Raw genomic sequence first — 19,765 nt, 5'->3', positions numbered from 1 at the left:
CCTGATCCCTGAACTCCTCATTTCTTGCCCCACCCCAGAGCCTGCACCCCAACCCCCAATTTCGTGAGCATTCTTGGCCTGCCATACAATTTCCATGCCCAGATGTGGCCCTCGGGCCAAAAAGTTTGCCTACCCCTGCTTTAGTACTTGAGCGTAAGAAGTAACTGTTAATTGGTAGCAGTGTTAAGATGGCCACTCACACATTTTTGGAATACTGGACATTCCAGTACTTTCTGGAACGTCATGCCCCCCCCCCCCGCCCTTGCGTGACCTCGTGCACATGGTGCATGGGAGGTCATGCTGGAGGGGGTGGTGTGGCATGCTTTTAAAAATGGCATCCCCTGAGCAATACTGGACAAAACCACATTCAATTTTGTTCCAGGATCAGACCGGGGACAAACATCTAAAAAAGAGGACTTTCCGGTTTATTCCTGGATGAATGGCCTCCCTAAGCAGTAGTAGTTTATCATCTATATGGACCAGTCATCAGAGGGGTGACCTGACATGCTCTGCCAGTGAGTTACAGAACTACTTTTTAGACAGCAGTAGAATGCTGTGATTTAGGATTCCACGATTATTTTCCTGCCTCTAATAAGGCGTTGTTTAGAGAGCAATGGTTAGACCATTCTTTAGAGCAGGGGAAACAGGACTCTTGAGTGTTATTTTTTGTTAATGATGCTTTGTGTTTATTTAAAGCTTGTTTGCCTGTCTCAAAGTGCTGTGTGGGGATGGCTGTACAGGGATTTCCCTGTTTTACTGACATCCTAGCAAGCACATAGATTTAGAAATTCTCTCAGTCACTGTGATGAGTTCCCTGAAGTCTGAGTAGTTAATCCCTCCCTGTTAATGGGGGGGTGAAGTTGAGCCATGAGGCAAACTCCAGAGCAGCAAATGGGAATTTTAGAAGGCATAGCTGCAGATCCTTGTGATTGGAGGCAGAAGGATTTTGTGAGTGGGTGTTTGGTCTGTTTATTGTTTTTTTGTTGGTTCTCTGTGAGAGTTGTGTGGCTAGGCTGAACAGGCCCATTGAGACAGGTCTGTTTGTGGCTCAGTGGGGCTGGCACGCTTGGATCTTTGAACAGACTCCATGACTGAAGTCTCTGAAAGTTAATCTCTCCATGATAACTAGGAGTGAAGACTAGCACTGAGGCTTAGTATGTGACAGTTAACAGGCAAACAGGAGTGACTGATTGCAGTTTCAGAGGGAGTTTAAAAAGGGAACATGGTTCCATCTGTTTTCAGTATGGCTCCTCATCGAGTAGTGGATATGGATGATGAGGAAACGATTGCTTTTACGTGCCTTGGAAGTGCTGTGTTTCTCTTTCTGCTGGAAGACAGAAGAGATTGCTGGTGCATTAAGTGCAAGCTGGCAAACATATTGGTCTGGAAGCACAATCTTTAATACTATGTAGTTTTTGAGAAAATGAAGACTTATTGGACAACCAAATTTGGAAATCATTGCCACACACATCAAAAGGGCTTCATGGGGAACTGGAAAGAATAAAAATCAAAGAAGTGGACTTGCAATTTATGACAAAGAGGGAAAGGAGAACCAGCAGTCATTCAGCCTGGTTAGAGGTATTAACATGATTAGCGAGTCAACTACCAAAGAACCTGTCTCTGGAGGAAAGAAACAGAAACCTATGGGTGACATTTCTGATGCTTGCTGAACTGCAAGCACATGCAACTACCAAGAAAGGCTCTTCAACCATCCTGATAAGGCTATCAGTCGTCATTGCTAACTCCATATAAAGAAGAATGGACAGAGAATTCTGTAAGGGACACAAGGACCATAGTAAGGTGTGCTGTTTCTGTGAAGTGAAAATATGAGATGTAACTGCATAGTTGGATAGGATTCTGAAGTTGTCTGGCAAGTGTCCACTGGTGATGGTACACATTGGAACCAATGACTTGGCATCATGTGGAACTTTACAGACTATAGAAGACTTTAGGAACCTTGGAAATGAGCTGAAGAAGAGGAAAGTCCTAGTAATATTCTTGGAGGTCCTTCCTGTCCCACGAGAGAGATAAAGGAGAAGACAGAAAATAGTGGACGTAAACATTTGACTGATGTGAAGCTGAAGGTTTTGGTTTTGTGGGACATTGGGTCACATTCCAGTGGGGGAGGATGCTATATAAACAAGGTAGCCTCCATCTCACAAGTGGGCGTGGGCGCTAATCTCCACCAGAAACAAGCTGGAGCAAGCAGGATGGGGTTAAACTAATAACACAAGGGGAGGGTGCTTAGAAGCCAAATGCAGTACAAACTCAAACTCAGTGTGTCGCAAACAATTTGATGTGATGTGACCAAGAATATGAAGAGAAGAAATGTTTCAAATGTTTATATACCAATGCTAGGTAACAAGAAAGAGTTGGCGATTCTTACTGATCATGAGAAATTTTGTAACAGGCATTACTGAAAACCTGGTGGGAATCTTCACATGATTGAAATTTTAAAATTGCTAGTTATAACCTATTTAGGAAGGATAGAGTGAGTAAAAGTCTATGTATGCAGTGGATAAGGGTGTCTACATTAAAGACACTATTACCTGTTATAGAATTATTCATAACTCAAAACCACAGGAACTTGAATGCATATGGATCAATGTGCTAACTGGGAAAGCCTAGGAATAGGCGCTGGTGGGGGTTCTGTTCCAGACTATCAAATTAAACCAAAGAACAGGATGAGTTACTCCTTAAGCACTGTCTGTAATGTGTGGAAAGAAAAATTGTGGTATTATGGGAGATTTCAGTTTGGGAGATCTTTGCAGGAGATCTCAAGCAGCCAGCAATATAACATCATTAGAGTTTCTAAAAATTACATATGATGCTTTTCTAAGACAAGGTATTGCACCTAACACAAAGGAGCTCTATTTTGGGCCTCATTATGATGTATAAAGATGAATTCATCATGGAATTGTAAGGGCTTCTTTACACCGTACACTAGTCTGCACCAGAGAGGTGTTAAATCTTAGTGTGCACTAATGGATTGCACACTAACTGGCCTGTGTGGTTCGTGCTGGCGTGCACTAAAAGTTCCCTAGGCCCTACGTTAATGTGCACTAGGGAACTTTTATTGTGCACCAGCAGAGATTACATGGGCCAATTAGTATGTGACATGGAAGTGCTCAATATCATTTACATCCCTGTAGAGCAGGCCAGAGTACTGGTAGACAAACTTTGAGTTTGTGGTTGCCTAGGGACCAGTGATCATTATCTGATTACATTCAAGATGGGCAAATAGAAGATAGTCCCAACTAGTAACGTATGTTCTTGGCCTTTCAAAAGGGCTAACTTTCAGAAATGAGGAGAATTATGAACAAAATTGATTGGGAAGAAAAATTTAGGAATGTGGATGAAAATTGGGAGCTCTTAGGGTACGTCTATACTTACCCGCTGGTTTGGCGGCCAGCAATCGATCTTCTGGGATCGATTTATCGCGTCTTGTCTAGACGCGATAAATCGATCCCGGAAGAGCTCGACGCCAGTAATCCTGCTCTGCGAGAGGAGTAGGCGGAGTCGACGGGGGAGCCTGCCTGCCGCGTGTGGACCCGCGGTAAGTACCTTTAAGTTCGAACTAAGATACTTTAGCTACGTTATTCACATAGCTGAAGTTGCATATCTTAGTTCGAACTGGGGGCTTAGTGTGGACCAGGCCTTAAAGAAGAATTTAATTAGATAACCAAAAAGCTACAATTCTGCAATCAAGAAAGAAGACAGTTTTGGCTAAAACCCCATCCTGATTCAATGGTGATGTGAAAGCAGCAAGTAAAAATAAAAAAGCAATATATAAAAAACGGGAGGGGAGATAGAGAACAATCAATGGGGGGCAGAGGGCTCTGCTTGTGCTGCCCTTGCCGCACCTCCAGGTACCTCTCCTGAAGCTCCCATTGGCCACGGTTCCCCGTTCCCAGACAATGGTAGCTGCGGGGGTGACGGTCCGTGGAGGTAAGGGCACCACACGGAGCCCTCTGCCTCCCCCACCCCTGCCCGGGGGCTGCAGGGATGTGGTGCCAGCCACTTCTGAGCGGCGCGGGGCCCATGGCACCACGGGGGGCAATCCCGCTTGCCGGATCCAAAACCCTGAGGGGCCAGATCTGGCCCGTGGGCCGTAGTTTGCCCACCCCTGCGCTAAACAGTGTAGAAGGTTGATAAGGGAAGCTGAAGACTTCAGGGGGAAAAAATTGGTTGGCAGGGCTAAGGACAATAAGGAGTTTAAGTATATTAGGAACAAAAGGACTCCAGTCAACAGTATAGGCCAGTTATTAGATGGAGATGGTAAATTGTTAATTATGATGCAGAAGAGGCAGAAGTGTTGAATAAATATTTCTGTTCTGTATTTGGGAAAAAGCAGGATGATGTACTTGTGTAATATGAGGATGATCATGTACTTACCAGTCCTTTAGTAAGTGAGAAGGAGGTTAGACAACATTTACTGGGGATAACATTTTTAAATCGGCAGGCCTGGACAACTTGCACCCAAGAGTCCTAAAAGAGTTGGGTGAAGAGGTTCTGGCCTATTGATGTTAATTTTAAATCAATTTTGGAATACTGAGGAAATTCTAGATTGGAAGAATTGTGCCAGTATTCACAAAAGGCAATTTGAACGGCAGTTGGGACACCTGACCTGATTAGCCTGACACCAGGCCTAGGTAAAATAATGCAAAAGCAGATATGGGATTCAACTGGTAAAGATTTAAAGGATAGTTAATGCCAGTTAAACATGGTTTTATGGAAAATAAGTCTTGTCAAACAAGCCAGATTTCATTCTTTGAGATTGATCTACCACAATGTAACATACTTCATACAATCTGCTATGATGATACAAATAATAGCACTGTACAATTTCAGTAAAGTACATGTTAAATGGATTAAGACTTGGCTGACAGATCTCACAAAGTAGTTGTCAATGGGCAATCGTTATTGAATGGCAGTGTTTCTTGTGGTGTTCTGCAGGGATCAAGGCATGACCCCATGCTATTCAACATTTTTATCAATGATCTGGAAGTAAACAGAAAATCACTGCTGATAAAATATGCAGGTGACACAAAGAATAGTGGAGTGTTAAATATGAATGAGGATAGGTCAGTTGTACAGCGTGATCTGGATCACTTGGTAACCTGGGACCATTCAAGCAAAATGTGTTTTAATACAGCCAAAGACAAAGTTACAAATATAAGAATGTAGGCCAGACCTACAGAATGGGTACTGTATCCGGGAAAAGGATTTAGGGTATATCTGTGCTGCAATGAGAAACCCATGGCTGGCCCATGACCGCTGACTTGGGCTTGCAGGGCTCGGGTTAAGGGGCTGTTTAACTGCAGTGTAGATGTTCAGACTTGGGCTGGATGTCAGGCTCTGGGACCCTCCCTCCTTGCGGGGTACGAGGGCTTGGGTTCCAGCCCAAGCTTGAATGTCAACACCACAATTATACAGTCCCATAAACTGAGCCCTGTAAGCCTGAGTCTGCTGACACAGGCCAGCTGAGAGTGTTTATTTGCACTATGGACATACCCTTAGTGGGCCTAGTGGACACACAATTGAACATTAGCTCCCAGTGCAGTGCCATGTGATGTTTTGATGTATAAACAAGGGAGTAGTTAGTAGAAGCAGGGATGTGATTTTTACCTCTGTATAAAGCATTGGCTAAATTACTCCAGTTTACAAGGTCATCCAGATCTTCCTGTAGGATATCCTGGTCCTTCTGTATCGGCAGTACCTCACAGCTTTGTGTCATCCGCAAGCACATTTCCCACTTTCCCAAGGTCAGTAATAAAAAGATTAAATAAGATTGGTCCCAAAACCGATCCCTGAGGAACTCCACTAGTAACCTCCCTCCAGCCTGACAGTTCATCTTTCAGTACAGCCCGTTGTAGTTTCCCCTTTAACCAGTTCCTTATCCACCTTTCAATTTTCATATTGATCCCCATCTTTTCCAATTTAGCTAATAATTCCCCATGTGGAACCATATCAAATGTCTTACTGAAATTGAGGTAAATTAGATCAACTGCGTTTCCTTTGTCTAAAAACTCTGTTACCTTCTGAAAGAAGGAGATCAGGTTGGTTTGGTACGATCTACCTTTTGTAAAACCATGTTGTATTTTGTCCCAATTACCATTGACCTCAATGACCTTAACTACTTCCTCCTTCAAAATTTTTTCCAAGACCTTGCATACTACAGGTCAAACTAACAGGCCTGTAGTTACCCGGATCACTCTCTTTTCCTTTCTTAAAAATAGGAACTATGTTAGTAATTCTCTAGTCATTCGGTACAATCCCTGAGTTTACGGATTCATTAAAAATTCTTGCTAATGGGCTTGCAAGTTCATATGCCAGTTCCTTTAATATTCTTGTATGAAGATTATCTGGGCCCCCCGATTTAGTCCCATTAAGCTGTTTGAGTTTGGCTTCTACCTTGGTAATATCTACCTCCATATCCTCATTCCCATTTATCAGCCTACCATTATCCCGAAGCTCCTCATTAAAGACCGAGGCAAAGTATTTGTTTAGATATTGGGCCATGCCTAGATTATCCTTAACCTCCACTCCATCCTCAGTGTTTAGCGGCCCCACTTCTTCTTTCTTTGTTTTCTTCTTATTTATATGGCTATAGAACCTTTTACTATTGGTTTTAATTCCCTTTGCAAGGTCCAACTCTACATGGCTTTTGGTCTTTCTCACGTTATCCCTACATGTTCTGACCTCAATAAGGTAGCTTTCCTTGCTGATCACTCCCATCTTCCACTCCTTATAGGCTGTCTGCTTTTTCTTAATCACCTCTCTGAGATGCTTGCTCATCCAGCTTGGTCTACAATTCCTGCCTATGAATTTTTTTCCCTTGGGATGCAGGCTTCTGATAGTTTCTGCAACTTTGACTTGAAGTAATCCCAGGCCGCCTCCACCTTTAGATCCACAAGTTCTTCAGTCCAATCCACTTCCCTAACTAATTTCCTTAATTTTTTAAAGTTAGCCCTTTAGAAATCAAAAACCCTAGTCACAGATCTATTTTTGTTTATCCTTCCATTTAGTTTAAACTGAATTAGCTCATGATCGCTCGAATGAAGGTTGTCCCCTACAACCATTTCTTCTATGAGGTCCTCACTATTCACCAAAACCAAATCTAAAATGGCATCCCCCTTCATAGGGCTCAGTAGAGGGGAAACGGGGTGAAATTTAATGGCTTGTGTTGTACTGGAGGTCAGGCTCGATAATCTAATCATCCCTTATGACCTTAGACTCTAACAGTTAGCAATAATGTTTGTGAAGTTCACAGAAAATACTTGTCAGCAGAAAATGTAATACTCTTTAGCCCAAATCAGTATACCTTTCTAGGCCAAATAGGCAAAACTGCTCCTATAAATACTATCTCCTATCTGGAGCCCTATCTCTGGATGTATCATACACACACAATGCAGGTGGTTGCTTGAAATTGGAGTAAGCTGCATCATTACAAATCATGGGTTATATTGGCTCTGCTTACTTACAGTAGGCATTTGCACCAGTACAATGACTCTCATGCCTGGCCTCAATAACTAGTTGGCTGGCCCCAGTGCATGGTTATAAGGTTGTTTCCATGCTTTTGGTATTTAAATAACTTGTATAGTGCCTTAAACCTTCAAAGGGATTTGCAAACATTAGTCTGTCATAAAAATGTAGCACTTTCAATTTTGTTTTCAATTAAAATTAGATAGTGTGATTTTATACTGCTCTCAGGTTTATATCCTAATTAGAAAAATGGGATGCCTGTCAAATATAAAGGACCTGCATGATACTCTTGGTATTCTTTTTTTGTTGATTTGTGCTAAAAAATTAATGCACACACAAAGCAATTAGTAATAATTTCAATACACCAAAGAACAAAAGGAACATCTTTTCAACTACATTGAAATCCACGTGTCCTCGCATCTTTGCATTTATGGTGAGTAATCCCTCTGAGAAGCTGTTAATATAACTACATGTCACTGATTTAAAAAGAAAAGAAAAATTAAACAGAACCAAACCCATGCAGAACTCTCATGTAGACCTCCCATCTTTCATTATGAAAGTGTTTGGGAAAAAGATGTAAATTTGCTATACAGTTGATTTGCGGCTTTGCTGTATCACTTCTTAATGTGTTCTCTTTAGTAGTCTAAAATACTATAGGTTGGATTTTAAAAAGTGCTCAGCTTTGGTATAACTGCTCCCACTAAAGTCAGGATTGAATGCTTTTGACAATCCTACTTTATATATAACGACATACATTCTATCTTCTGATTGGCTTAATTAGTAGTCAGGTGTCTCAGATGCATTGTTTCTTCTATTGATATATTAAATTTTGCATTGCTTAATGAGGCCTTTTAAAAGTTCTTCCTGAAATATGTACAGCACAATACAACTTTTGTTTATATTGTGTCCATATAGAATATCACATTCCTGATTTGGTTTTTTGTATTCACTGTATTGTAAGATGTCACCTTTTTGAACAGATAAATAAAAATATTCACTACTGATTAAATATTTAATTTTAAAATATAATTGGGGGTTTACCCTCAATTAAACCCCTTATCTCTTTAATGGGGCAGGATTTTTCAAAGATATCCCCCTTAAAGCAGTTAGCATGGTCATACAGTTTAGGGGGCTGGTTAGTTTTAAGTTGTTTTCAGTACTAATATTTGTTTCTTTCAACTGTGAATTAATCTATTGGAGAGAATATTTATTAACCATAAAATAGAAGTAGATCCCTTGCTGACGGTCTGTTCTACAATCTCTCTCCTTCTTATAAGAATAGCTTTGTTTTCTAGACTGTTAGACTCTCTGCTTTAATTATGTATGGTTCACAACAATAACCTTCATAAAAGATCTGTTTCAAAGGACTTTCAGCCTCCTAGTCATTTCCCATAGTACACATCATTTTTCAAGGGTGTATGGAAATGAAAGAGGTTAGCGTTTAATTCAAAACACATCTTCTATTCCTCACAAAAAGTAAAGCTATGTCTACACAACAGCTAATGTCAGCATAACTTATGTTGTTCAGGGGGCTGAATACATCACCCCCCTGAGCGACATAAGTTACGCCAACATACGCACCAGTGTGAACAATGCTATGTCAGTGGGAGAGCTTCTCCCGCCAACATAGCTTCTGCTGTTCACAGATGCTGCAGTAGTTAAGCTGACAGGAGAGCACTCTCCCATTGACTTAGAGCAGTTAAATTTCTCTCTAATGTAGCCAGGCCCTTAGAAACTAATATGAAAACATCTATTTTAACATAGCTTATTTCCCTCAGACACTTTATGTATGAAAAAGAAATCCAAGTTGCAACCATTTTCTGCGTCATTTTTTATGCCTTTGAATGCTCTGTCCCTCTCTCCTTTTGTTTTTCATTGTCTTATCCACACATTCACTCTTGGCAAATTGCCTTGTGTTTGGTTTAATTTAGGCCAAAACGACAAGCTTCCCGTGGTGCTGCTGTTACATGATATCAACTAACACAGTTGTTGTCAACAGGTTACCGGACCTCAATTTGACAATTTCCCTGTATGATTATAATTATGCACTGATCCTACAAGAGATTCTGTAGTGTTAGTTTGTTTAATATTATATTTTATACTTTAATTAAAGCACAGATATTTGCCTTCTTTTGCTTTATGTAAGGCTCTTGGGTTTCCACAGATGCAGATATTTTGCTTCCTTTACAGCAGGAATTTAGCTGTGATTTTGCAAATGAATCTGCTGAGGACGTGCATTATAACAATGTTTATTTTCTAGACTAGAGGAACTTTATTTTTTAAGTAGTGAGATTTTGCTGAGCTCTGTACAAGTCTTGAAATACAGATTGCCTCTGCTCCATACTAAACCAGACATATGCACAGTTGTTAGGTTCAATTTTGATTTATTAATAAAACTTCAAATAATCAGGCTCAATTGGATTTTATTAAACAAAGATTTAGTCAAGATTAATACAGAAAGGCTATCAATACCAAACCAATCTGAAGACTGGAGAAGTGACTTTGCAGCTTGATTCACCCCTAACTCACTCCCAGAAACTACCCTCCGTTCATGTTGTACTTGGGACAAAGAAGAATTGCTTTCCCATTACTGATCTACATATAGAATTCCCCTCATGGTATCTCATCTTACCTAATCAATAAGCTAAAGGTATCTGTGACTAAGTCCTTGTTATAGAAAATGCCTGTGGCATTGGTAACGAGCTAAAAACATTTCTCAGTAGGTCATCATCTCATCCATCTCTGAAGACCTAACAAATATCCCTCCTCAATCATTAGTGGTCCCTTCCTGGACACATTCTCCATGAGTCAGTAGGGTCAGGGTAAAAATATTATACACATTCCATCATTTGGTCACACACTAAAATTCAACCTAAGTACAGAGTCCCTTGAATCATAGATACAAAGCACTAGAATTATAGTTACAAAACACTTTCTGCATGAACCAAAGGATCATGAGGGTTTATATACAAAGAGTTATGGGAACACAAAGAAACATAGGGAGTCTGGTTCATTTGTTAATACAGTAGAGGCACAGGGAAGCCCAGAATTGGGAAGGGTAAGGATGTTTCTCTCACTGTTGATTTGGGTACAGCTACACTTAAAACACTACACTGGCATAGTTGCACCACTGTAGCTCTTCTGATGGGAGGGGTTCTCATCAGTGTAATCCACCTCCCAAAGAGGCGATAGCTAGGTTGCTGGAAGAATTCTTCCAACCTAGCGCTATCTACACTGGGGAGCTAGGTTGACTTAATCATGCCACTCAGCGGTGTGGATTTTTCACACCCCTGAGCAATGTAGGTAAACTTTCATTTCTAATGTAGATCAGTCCACAGTAACTGAACCTGTATTTTCCCCTCATACTCCATGGTCCATTGCAGTGTAAAGTGAGCCCAGGCTGGTGGAATAAGTGGGCTCAGTGGTACCCCAGTACATCAGGTGGTACCCTAGAACGGGGGGAGGGGGTAACTCATCACAGTAATTACCTGAGCAGTCCTATTGGCTTAAATGGAATGGCTTTTGTGGGTAAGGATTACACAATGAGGTCCTAAGTGGGATGAAGGGGAACTCTAGAATACCAGTTGGCTGCAACTTCTTTTGTTGAAGAGGAAAGAAGAGCAAATAACGTTCTTGCGGTCTGTTGACCTATTTAACAGTTTAGTCTTATGATAACTTTGTATATATTCTTTTTCTCCTATTTTTCCTGAGCTCTGTGCATTATTTTTCCCACGCTCCTGTTTTTCTGTGGTCTCATGTATTATTAAATACATTTCTTTTTGACTTCAAAGCAAAATATTTTGACTTAATTTCCTTGACCTACAACATCATTGCAGGGCAGTTGTGCATCACGTGGAAAGATTCTTTTTCTTGCATTGTGTTCATAGGTGCCAACTCTGTGGGTGTTCCAGGGCTGGAGCACCCACAGGGAAAAAAATAGTGGGTGCTCAGCACCCACTGACGGCCCTGCCGATCAGCTCCTCCCCCTTCTGCCCACCAGTGATCAGCGGTTCAGTGGCATGCAGGAGGCGGGGGGGCGGAGCACATTCAGGGAGGGAGCAGAATGGGGTGGGAAGAGGTGGGGTGGGATGGAGCCTTGGGGGGGGGCGTAGAATGGGTGTCGGGTCTGGGGCCAAGACCCTGGTGAAATTAAAAAGTGCCTCTGGTCGTGTTAGTGCTGCAGTGTGATGAGGAAAAGAATATATGAAGTTTTGAGGAAAAGAGTTAGTGATGTTGTACTAAATATTCAGCTCAGAAAATCAAATGGCTTGTTTATTTTTGTTGGAAATCAATGGCTGATACTCTATGCCAAAACAACAACAGAATACACACCTCGTTCCCCGAGACAATGGAAAATGCCTGCGGCAAAGAGGGGCCCTCATGGAACATTGGCTGTTTTAACTATTCAAATAACCTGCAATAAAAAAAGAGATCCCACTTTAGCAAATAAGTTGAGTATGGTGCTGGGAGTCAGGAACTGTTATTCTAGCTCTGCTGCTGATTCACTGTGTTTCATTGGGCAAGCCTGTCTGGGCCTCAGGGCTGGCTCTAACTTTTTTGCCTCCCCAAGCAAAAAAAAAAAAAAAGAGCGCTGCTCTGCCGTAACGCCCCCCTCCAGGACCACGCCGCCCCACCGAAACACATCCCCCCAGTGCCGCGCCGCCGAAACACCCCTCCCAGCGCCACGCCACACTGCCAAAACAAAAACAACCCACCCCCCCAAGCGCCGCCCCACCAAACCAAAAAAAACCCCAAGTGCCCCCCACCACCCCAAGATTGGCCGCCCCTTACAAGGTGCCGCCCCAAGCACGTGCTTGGTTGGCTGGTGCCTGGAGCCGGCCCTGCTGGGCCTGATCCTGCTCTCACTTCAGTTAATGGGAGTAGTATAGAGCCTTCTGAGAGTATTTATCCATACTATATTGAGAGGGTCTGGGACGCGCTAAAGATTAGTATGGGAGGTAGAGACCCTAGGCCATAATTCTCTTGGCCCTCATATTCATCCAATCCAACTATGGAAGTAATTAATCAGAGCTTAAATAACAAACAGCAACACACATAATGAAGTAGTAACAACACAAAAAGAATCTGTAAAAAACAATCTGTTAAGGATAGGAACTAGCTGAGGGTTTCTTTCTTGCTCACTTTAAGCAGAGTAGTTATTAACTTGTATTTTTAATTTTAAAAAAGAATTATTCTGACTCACATTTTCCTTAACAATATATGTAAAAAGCTACTGTGACATTCAGTAACCAGCATAGCGCACATAATGTGGAGTGATAGCAAACTGAGCAGGAGAGAAGAGGCATACCTGCAGAAGCAGAAATGAGGGGACAAAAAAGAGATGAATAAAACCATTGTATTACTGTACATTCTAAACACACACTGTGTGCCCATTCTGTCATGAACACTCACTTCAAAGAGCTGGGAGTTAGAAGGACTGGAACTAGCTGGATAAAGAGATTGTGACTACAAACTAGTGGGGGTGGGGAAAGAGGGCAAAGAGGAGGAGACAGATGTGACAAGGACCTGGAGTGCTGGGAGAGAACTGGGAATGGCTGGACAAAGAGACTGGGACCAGGAGCAAAGGAGGTGGGAGAGAGGAGGCTGACATGAGGAATCCAGGGAAGGAGAATTGGGTCTGGAAGCCACTGCTGAGGGGGAGAGACAGATTGGCTGAGGAGCCGGAAAGGGGAACTGGAACTGGGTGTGCAAGGAGACTGGGACTGTGTGTGGGAGGGAGAAAGACTGGGGGTCAGGGAAGACTATGACTCAGAGTGATCCCAGTGGGGGAGACTAGGCCTAGCTGGGCAAGGAGACTGGGACTGGGATGAGATGCCTAAAGAGTGGAGACTGGGATGGGTAGGCAAGGAAAATGGGATTGGAACAAGGAGTGAGGTGTAAGGAAGATGCGTGACTTGGACATGATGGAGGGGGTGGGGCAAAAGGGGTGAAGCTCGGGGGAAAATGGGTAGAAGAATCTGTCCCAACTGAGCACATTCCCCTCCAAAGCCTGAAATGGAACCCAAGATTCCTGAGTCTCATCATTCCTCTGCTGTCAGCAAATATCTGTGACTGGCAAAGTGTGTGTATCAGATCCCCTCTAGTGCTTGGTCCACATAGAGGATGACACCCAATATTGCTATTAGTTAGTCTATTAGCTCAAGTGGCAGAGGTCTGCGCAGTGGATCGACAGGTTCCAACCCTGCTGGTGACCCACATGGCTGTCATTACGATGCCACATGATGGAATTTCTGTTTTTACAATTTGCTTTATTAAAAACGATATTATTCACACAACTATGTTAAAAGAACATTATTAAGGTGGCAAAATTAAGCACTCAGAAGTTAAGAAAAGCCAGAATTAAGGTTGCCTATGAAATATTAATGTGGCTCACTTGTGTGTATGCATTGTGATATTGTCTTCAATTACATGATCACATAATGTTTTTCCACAGGACGCCTGCTTTGTTCAGTGCACAGGCTGAATCTGTCCAGGGTTGTGCAGTAAAGAAGGCTATTGCCTGTAGGACCCCTGCCCCATCTGTTGCAGAAGTTGAAAGGTTTGTAGCAAATAGACCACAGGAGAAGAAAGAATGGTCTTATGGTTATGGCAACTGAATGGTGCACTAGAGACTTGGATTCTATCCATGTTTCATAGAGGTCCTGTGTAGTGACAAGCAAATCATTGAACCATACCTTTCACAGGTGGACACTAATTATGTGTTCCTCATTTTGTGGGTGCCCAACTTGAGACCCTGGGGCTGGATTTGTAGAAGCGCTGAGTACTCACAACTGCAACTGAAGTCAATGGGAGCTGTGCTTGAATATATAAAGTGCTATATAATGCTAAGTACTCTGAAAACTCAGGTCTTAGGCATCTCAAATTGGGCACCCAAAATTAGTGGAAACTTTTTGCCTTAATTTCTCCATGCCTCAGTTCCACATTTCCCTAACCCCTCACCTCAGGGGCTTTGTGAAGATGAATTAATTAATGTTTGTGAAGCAATCAGGTACCATAGTGGTGAGTGCCTAGAAAAGCCCATAGGAAAATTAATAATTCAGTCTTCATAGCAGGGTTATAATAGTGTGTAGTAAACAAGGCCTTAGGCCACACACTGAAAAATGAGGATAAACCCAAATATTTATTAGCTGTTCATTAATTGAGCATGGTCCATCCTGTGTTCTTTTATTGTGGTTTTTTATCTGTAATTATTATTAAGGATCCCAAGTTGTTTTACAGAACCTATTTGTCTGCAGATGAAATTCAGCCACTTTTCATGATAGAAATAGGACAGCTGTTCACAAACACTGCTGAACAATTTATTTTTAGGAGGTAGAGTGAAGAATAACATATCCATTTTAAACTGGAGAGGGAATGTGAGTAAGCACAATGTAATCATGTGAGTTGGAATTTGCCCAGCGCTCTGGAAACTAACTCTAGTATATGAAAGTCTAGGGAATTTGTTCTCTCTCACCATGTTGAGGAGTGATTGTCAGGAGGTTAGAAATATTCTTGGGGGATCATTACACTTTCAGAATCATTTTCTAATCTGCAATCCTTAGCTAATAAGGGTAAAATTGATGCTATGAATGGGTAAATAATAATTATAGTGCTGTTCCTGTAGAGAGACAGAGCTGAGACTACAGAAGAATTTGTCCTACCAGGCTTACTTTGTTTATAACCAACTGATGAACAGATGACTCATGGTATCTTAACTTTAATGCATAGAGTTGAATTTTATGAGGACAAGATATCCATGTGTAAATTTTCTTCTCTAACAATAGGCCATTTAAGTACTTTTCTCATAAGTCACACGTTCCTCTGATCTGTTGCCAGAATCAGTTTGTACTGAGGCTGAAGCCAATACAAACATTTGTTTTCCCCAGAGCACTAATTGAATATTGATGCTAGTGATGGCTGAATTAATGGTGTGCTTGTGTGCAGTAGTCACTAAAATACATTCACGTTTAAGCATTTCTTTGCTTTACAAACAGACAACAGTTTCCTTCTTGAATACTTGAAGTGCAGCTAACATTTTTTTCATGAGAATCAAAACACTGCCAGAAGTAATAGTTGAACTTATATGAGGAATGACTAATGTGGAAGGAACAAACACTAGGCAATAGTAAGAAACAATGGACAAAAGTTAGGCTCTGATTCAACAAACCATCCCTAATCAGCAAAGTGCTGAAGTACTTTGTTGAACTAGGACCTTAAATTGGAAATTCAGACAGAATTGTTTCTCCCTTTGCTTCTATGCTGTCTCTCAAATTTATTCAAATAGCATATTTGCATTTTACAGACGTTGAGGATATTGCGGGAATGAAGGATTAAGCGCTCTGTGGAAAGGGTTGTCTCTTCAACTGTATTCATACAGTGCTCAGTCCAAAGGAGACCTGATCGTGATGGTAATGCCCAAAGAATCCAGTAATATAAATGATTTAAAATGACATACAGTGGATAGGGCTGTTAGGAAAAGACTACTTTTTCTTGAAATACGTCCCTAAAGGAAAATTGAAATAGTATAGGAGTACAGCAATTGTGTGTATTTGTTTGTATGCATACACTGATATCTAGAATATATTGTTGCATAAAATCATATAAAGTGCTAAAAAATCTAGTATTTGAAAGACTTGAAATATTTTTTTAAATAAAAACTAGTCATTTGATTTAAAAGGATGAGTGTAATGTTAAATATGCTTTTAAAAGTGTAGAAAATGGAGATAGGTCTACACAAGTCATCTAATTCAGTGGTCTCCAAACTTTTTTGATCGCGCACCCCTATCAGTAAAAAAATTTTGAGCACGCACTCCCTGCCGCGCCACAGAGCCGGCTCTACCATTTTTGCTACTCCAAACAAAAAAAACCCCCAAAGACAAAAAAAAAAGCTGCTCGGACTCCCGCCCAAACTGCCGAAGCAAAAAAAAAAAAAAGCCGCCCGAAGTGCCGAAACGGTGCTGCTCCAGCGGCACTCCTCCTGCTGCGCAACCTGAAGGATCCTCTTGCACACCCCCTGGGGTGCGCACACCCCACTTTGGAGACCACTGATCTAATCAATGAACTAAAAGCTGTTAGCTACCTTCTTCTGAACTAATATTTTTATGGCATTTCTTTAAATTCATGAGTAACGCACATAAGATATGTCACAAAGAGAAACTTGTGTAAGTTTTATTATCATTTTTGTGTTTGCCATTCTTTAAATCTCATTGATTTTAATATTGTGTAGTTGTACAGATATATTCCAAACAGTTCAAATAAAACTGATTAAATTGTTTTTTCATTTCTTGTTTTCTTGGTTTTCTACCTTTGACAACAAGGCAATAAAATTATATGATGACTAGATTCACTAGTAAAATCAGGAGTACTTGTGGCACCTTAGAGACTAACAAATTTATTAGAGCATAAGCTTTCGTGGACTACAGCCCACTTCTTCGGATGCATATAGAATGGAACATATCATAGGACCTAATCACATCAGCCATACCATCAGGGGCTCGTTCACCTGCACATCTACCAATGTGATATATGCCATCATGTGCCAGCAATGCCCCTCTGCCATGTACATTGGCCAAACCGGACAGTCTCTACGCAAAAGAATTAATGGACACAAATCTGACATCAGGAATCAAAATACTCAAAAACCAGTGGGAGAACACTTTAACCTGTCTGGTCATTCAGTGACAGACCTGCGGGTGGCTATATTATAACAGAAAAACTTCAAAAACAGACTCCAACGAGAGACTGCTGAGCTGGAATTGATATGCAAACTAGACACAATCAACTCCGGTTTGAATAAGGACTGGGAATGGCTGAGCCATTACAAACATTGAATCTATCTCCCCTTGTAAGTATTCTCACACTTCTTATCAAACTGTCTGTACTGGGCTATCTTGATTATCACTTCAAAAGTTTTTTTTCTCTTAATTAATTGGCCTCTCAGAGTTGGTAAGACAACTCCCACCTGTTTATGCTCTCTGTATGTGTGTATATATATCTCCTCAATATATGTTCCATTCTATATGCATCCGAAGAAGTGGGCTGTAGTCCACGAAAGCTTATGCTCTAATAAATTTGTTAGTCTCTAAGGTGCCACAAGTACTCCTGTTCTTCTTTTTGCGGATACAGACTAACACGACTGCTACTCTGAAACTAGTAAAATCAGTGATTGACAAAGATGACGGATTGAAGTCCTCTCTCTAATCCCAGAAAGAAATAAAAAAACGAACAGCAGTACTACAAGCTTCCTGATTATGTACAGCATTAAGGTCAATGGAAGTTATGTTTCCACCTGCTATGGGGAAGATGTATTAATACTGTACTTAAATAATACTTAGCTCTGATTCAGTGCTTTTTATCTTCCAGACACTCAACGAACATTAACTAATTCATCCAAAAACAAAGAGGAGTCCTTGTGGCACCTTAGAGACTAACAAATTTATTTGGGCATTGGTAGATGTGCAGGTGAACAAGCCCCGGATGGCGTGGCTGATGTGGTTAGGTCCTATGATGATGTCCCTTGAATAGATATGCGGACAGAGTTGGCAACAGGGTTTGTTGCAGGGATTGGTTCCTGGGTTAGTGTTTCTGTTGTGTGGTGTGTAGTTGCTGGTGAGTATTTGCTTCGGGTTGGAGGGCTGTCTGTAAGCAAGGACTGGCCTGTCTCCCAAGGCCTGTCAGAGTGAGGGATCGTCCTTCTGGGTAGGTTGTAGATCCTTGATGATGCACTGGAGAGGTTTTATTCGGGGGGCTGTAAGTGTTGGCTAGTGGCGTTCTGTTACTTTCTTTGTTGGGCCTGTCTTGTAGTAGTTGACTTCTGGGTACCCTTCTGGCTCTGTCAATCTGTTTCTTCACTTCCCCAGGTGGGTACTGTAGTTTTAAGTTCAATCTCCCTGGACACTCAATAACAGACTTAAAAGTGCCCATTCTTCAACAAAAAAACTTCAAAAACAGACTTCAGTGAGAAACTGTAGAACTGGAATTAATTTGCAAACTAGACACCGTCAAATTAGGCCTGAATAAAGACTGGGAGTGGCTGGGTCACTACAAAAAATAATTTCCCCTCTGTTGATACTCACACCTTCTTGTCAAATGTTGGGAATGGGCCACATACACCCTAATTGAATTGGCCTCGTTAGCACTGACCCCCTCACTTGGTAAGGCAATGCCCATCTTTTCATGTGCTGTATATTTATATCTGCTTACTGTATTTTTCACTCCATGCATCTGATGAAGTGGGATATAGCCCACGAAAGCTTATGCCCAAATAAATTTGTTAGTCTCTAAGGTGCCACAAAGACTCCTCGTTGTTTTTGCTGATACAGACTAACACGGCTATCCCTCTGAAACCTGTAATTCATCCAAAGACAACTAAAAGACCCCAGAGATAGTAACAAAAATGACTATTTTAATGGAATCTTAAAACTAATCCCACAGCTCTTCTTGAATGTTATTATTGCAGTGGGAAAGATGCTAATTTGAATTTTTCATAGAGTTCAGACATTATAAGTGGCAACGTTGTTCTCAATGTTTTAAAGCACTGTTATACCAGCATAATATCAATGTTTGTGAGCCAAGCTGGCTATAGAAGTCTAGTCAGGAATGAGTAATAGATATCTTCTCTTTTTGAAGATTGTTGAGGATGTATTCTGTTCTGTACACATTAGCTACTTATGTTCTATAGTTGAAAACAGGGAAGGTGAAACCCAAAATATCAAATTTCTTTATGTTTAGCAAGTATGTTAACGTGTGTGTCACTTCCAAAATAATTCCTTAAATATGTTTCAAATAATTTTCTTCAGTTGTCTAATATAGAGATGTTGAGAATGTTTTTAAGCAAGAAAACAAATTTCATGTTCCAGAGAGCTGCCTTAGAATGTTGAATGCTCTGTTTTTCAACAGGACAGATACTGCATGGGTGAGAGCATTGAAGTTTTTCTCACTGCACATTATTCCTGTATCGTAACTGGGGCTTTGTCTACACAAGCATTTTTCCATCAAATTTCCCACAGTGGCTGTAGTAGTAGTGCAGTTTGGCTGGTGGAAGCAATGGTGGGAGTGCTGGTGTTGACCAGCTGCTGATGTTTAAACTAGCATGTCATCTAGTCCTGCTCAGAGGAGGCCTAGATGTCATGATGGTAAAAACATCAGCAGCTGGTTGAAATGAGTACTCCCACCATTGCAATAGTAGTAGTACAGTGGCAGAAAATGCTCATCTTAGGCCTGGTCTACACTACGACTTTAATTCAGATTTATCAGCTTTAATTCGAATTTACCCTGTAAC

The 19,765-nt window shown here is 41.3% G+C and overlaps 1 protein-coding gene across 11 annotated transcripts in view; it reads left to right on the top strand.

The window, feature by feature from the left end:
• The window catches only part of PRLR (prolactin receptor), a 341,587-nt gene that overhangs the window by 1,180 nt on the left and 320,642 nt on the right, over window positions 1-19,765 (top strand). For 4 of the 11 annotated variants that reach the window (XM_024108363.3, XM_042845475.2, XM_042845478.2 and 1 more), the window contains exon 2: window positions 13,940-14,044. The gene's annotated coding sequence lies outside the window, so the exon portion shown is untranslated. Of the gene's footprint in view, window positions 1-382; window positions 516-13,939; window positions 14,045-15,787; window positions 15,894-19,765 lie in introns of all 11 variants that reach the window. The other 7 variants (XM_065598856.1, XM_042845470.2, XM_042845471.2 and 4 more) reach the window with 3 other exon arrangements.

The sequence above is a fragment of the Chrysemys picta genome, chromosome 6 (assembly GCF_011386835.1).
Source record: "Chrysemys picta bellii isolate R12L10 chromosome 6, ASM1138683v2, whole genome shotgun sequence".
Lineage (NCBI taxonomy): Eukaryota > Metazoa > Chordata > Testudines > Emydidae > Chrysemys > Chrysemys picta.
This window is presented reverse-complemented; position numbering and strand designations above follow the sequence as displayed.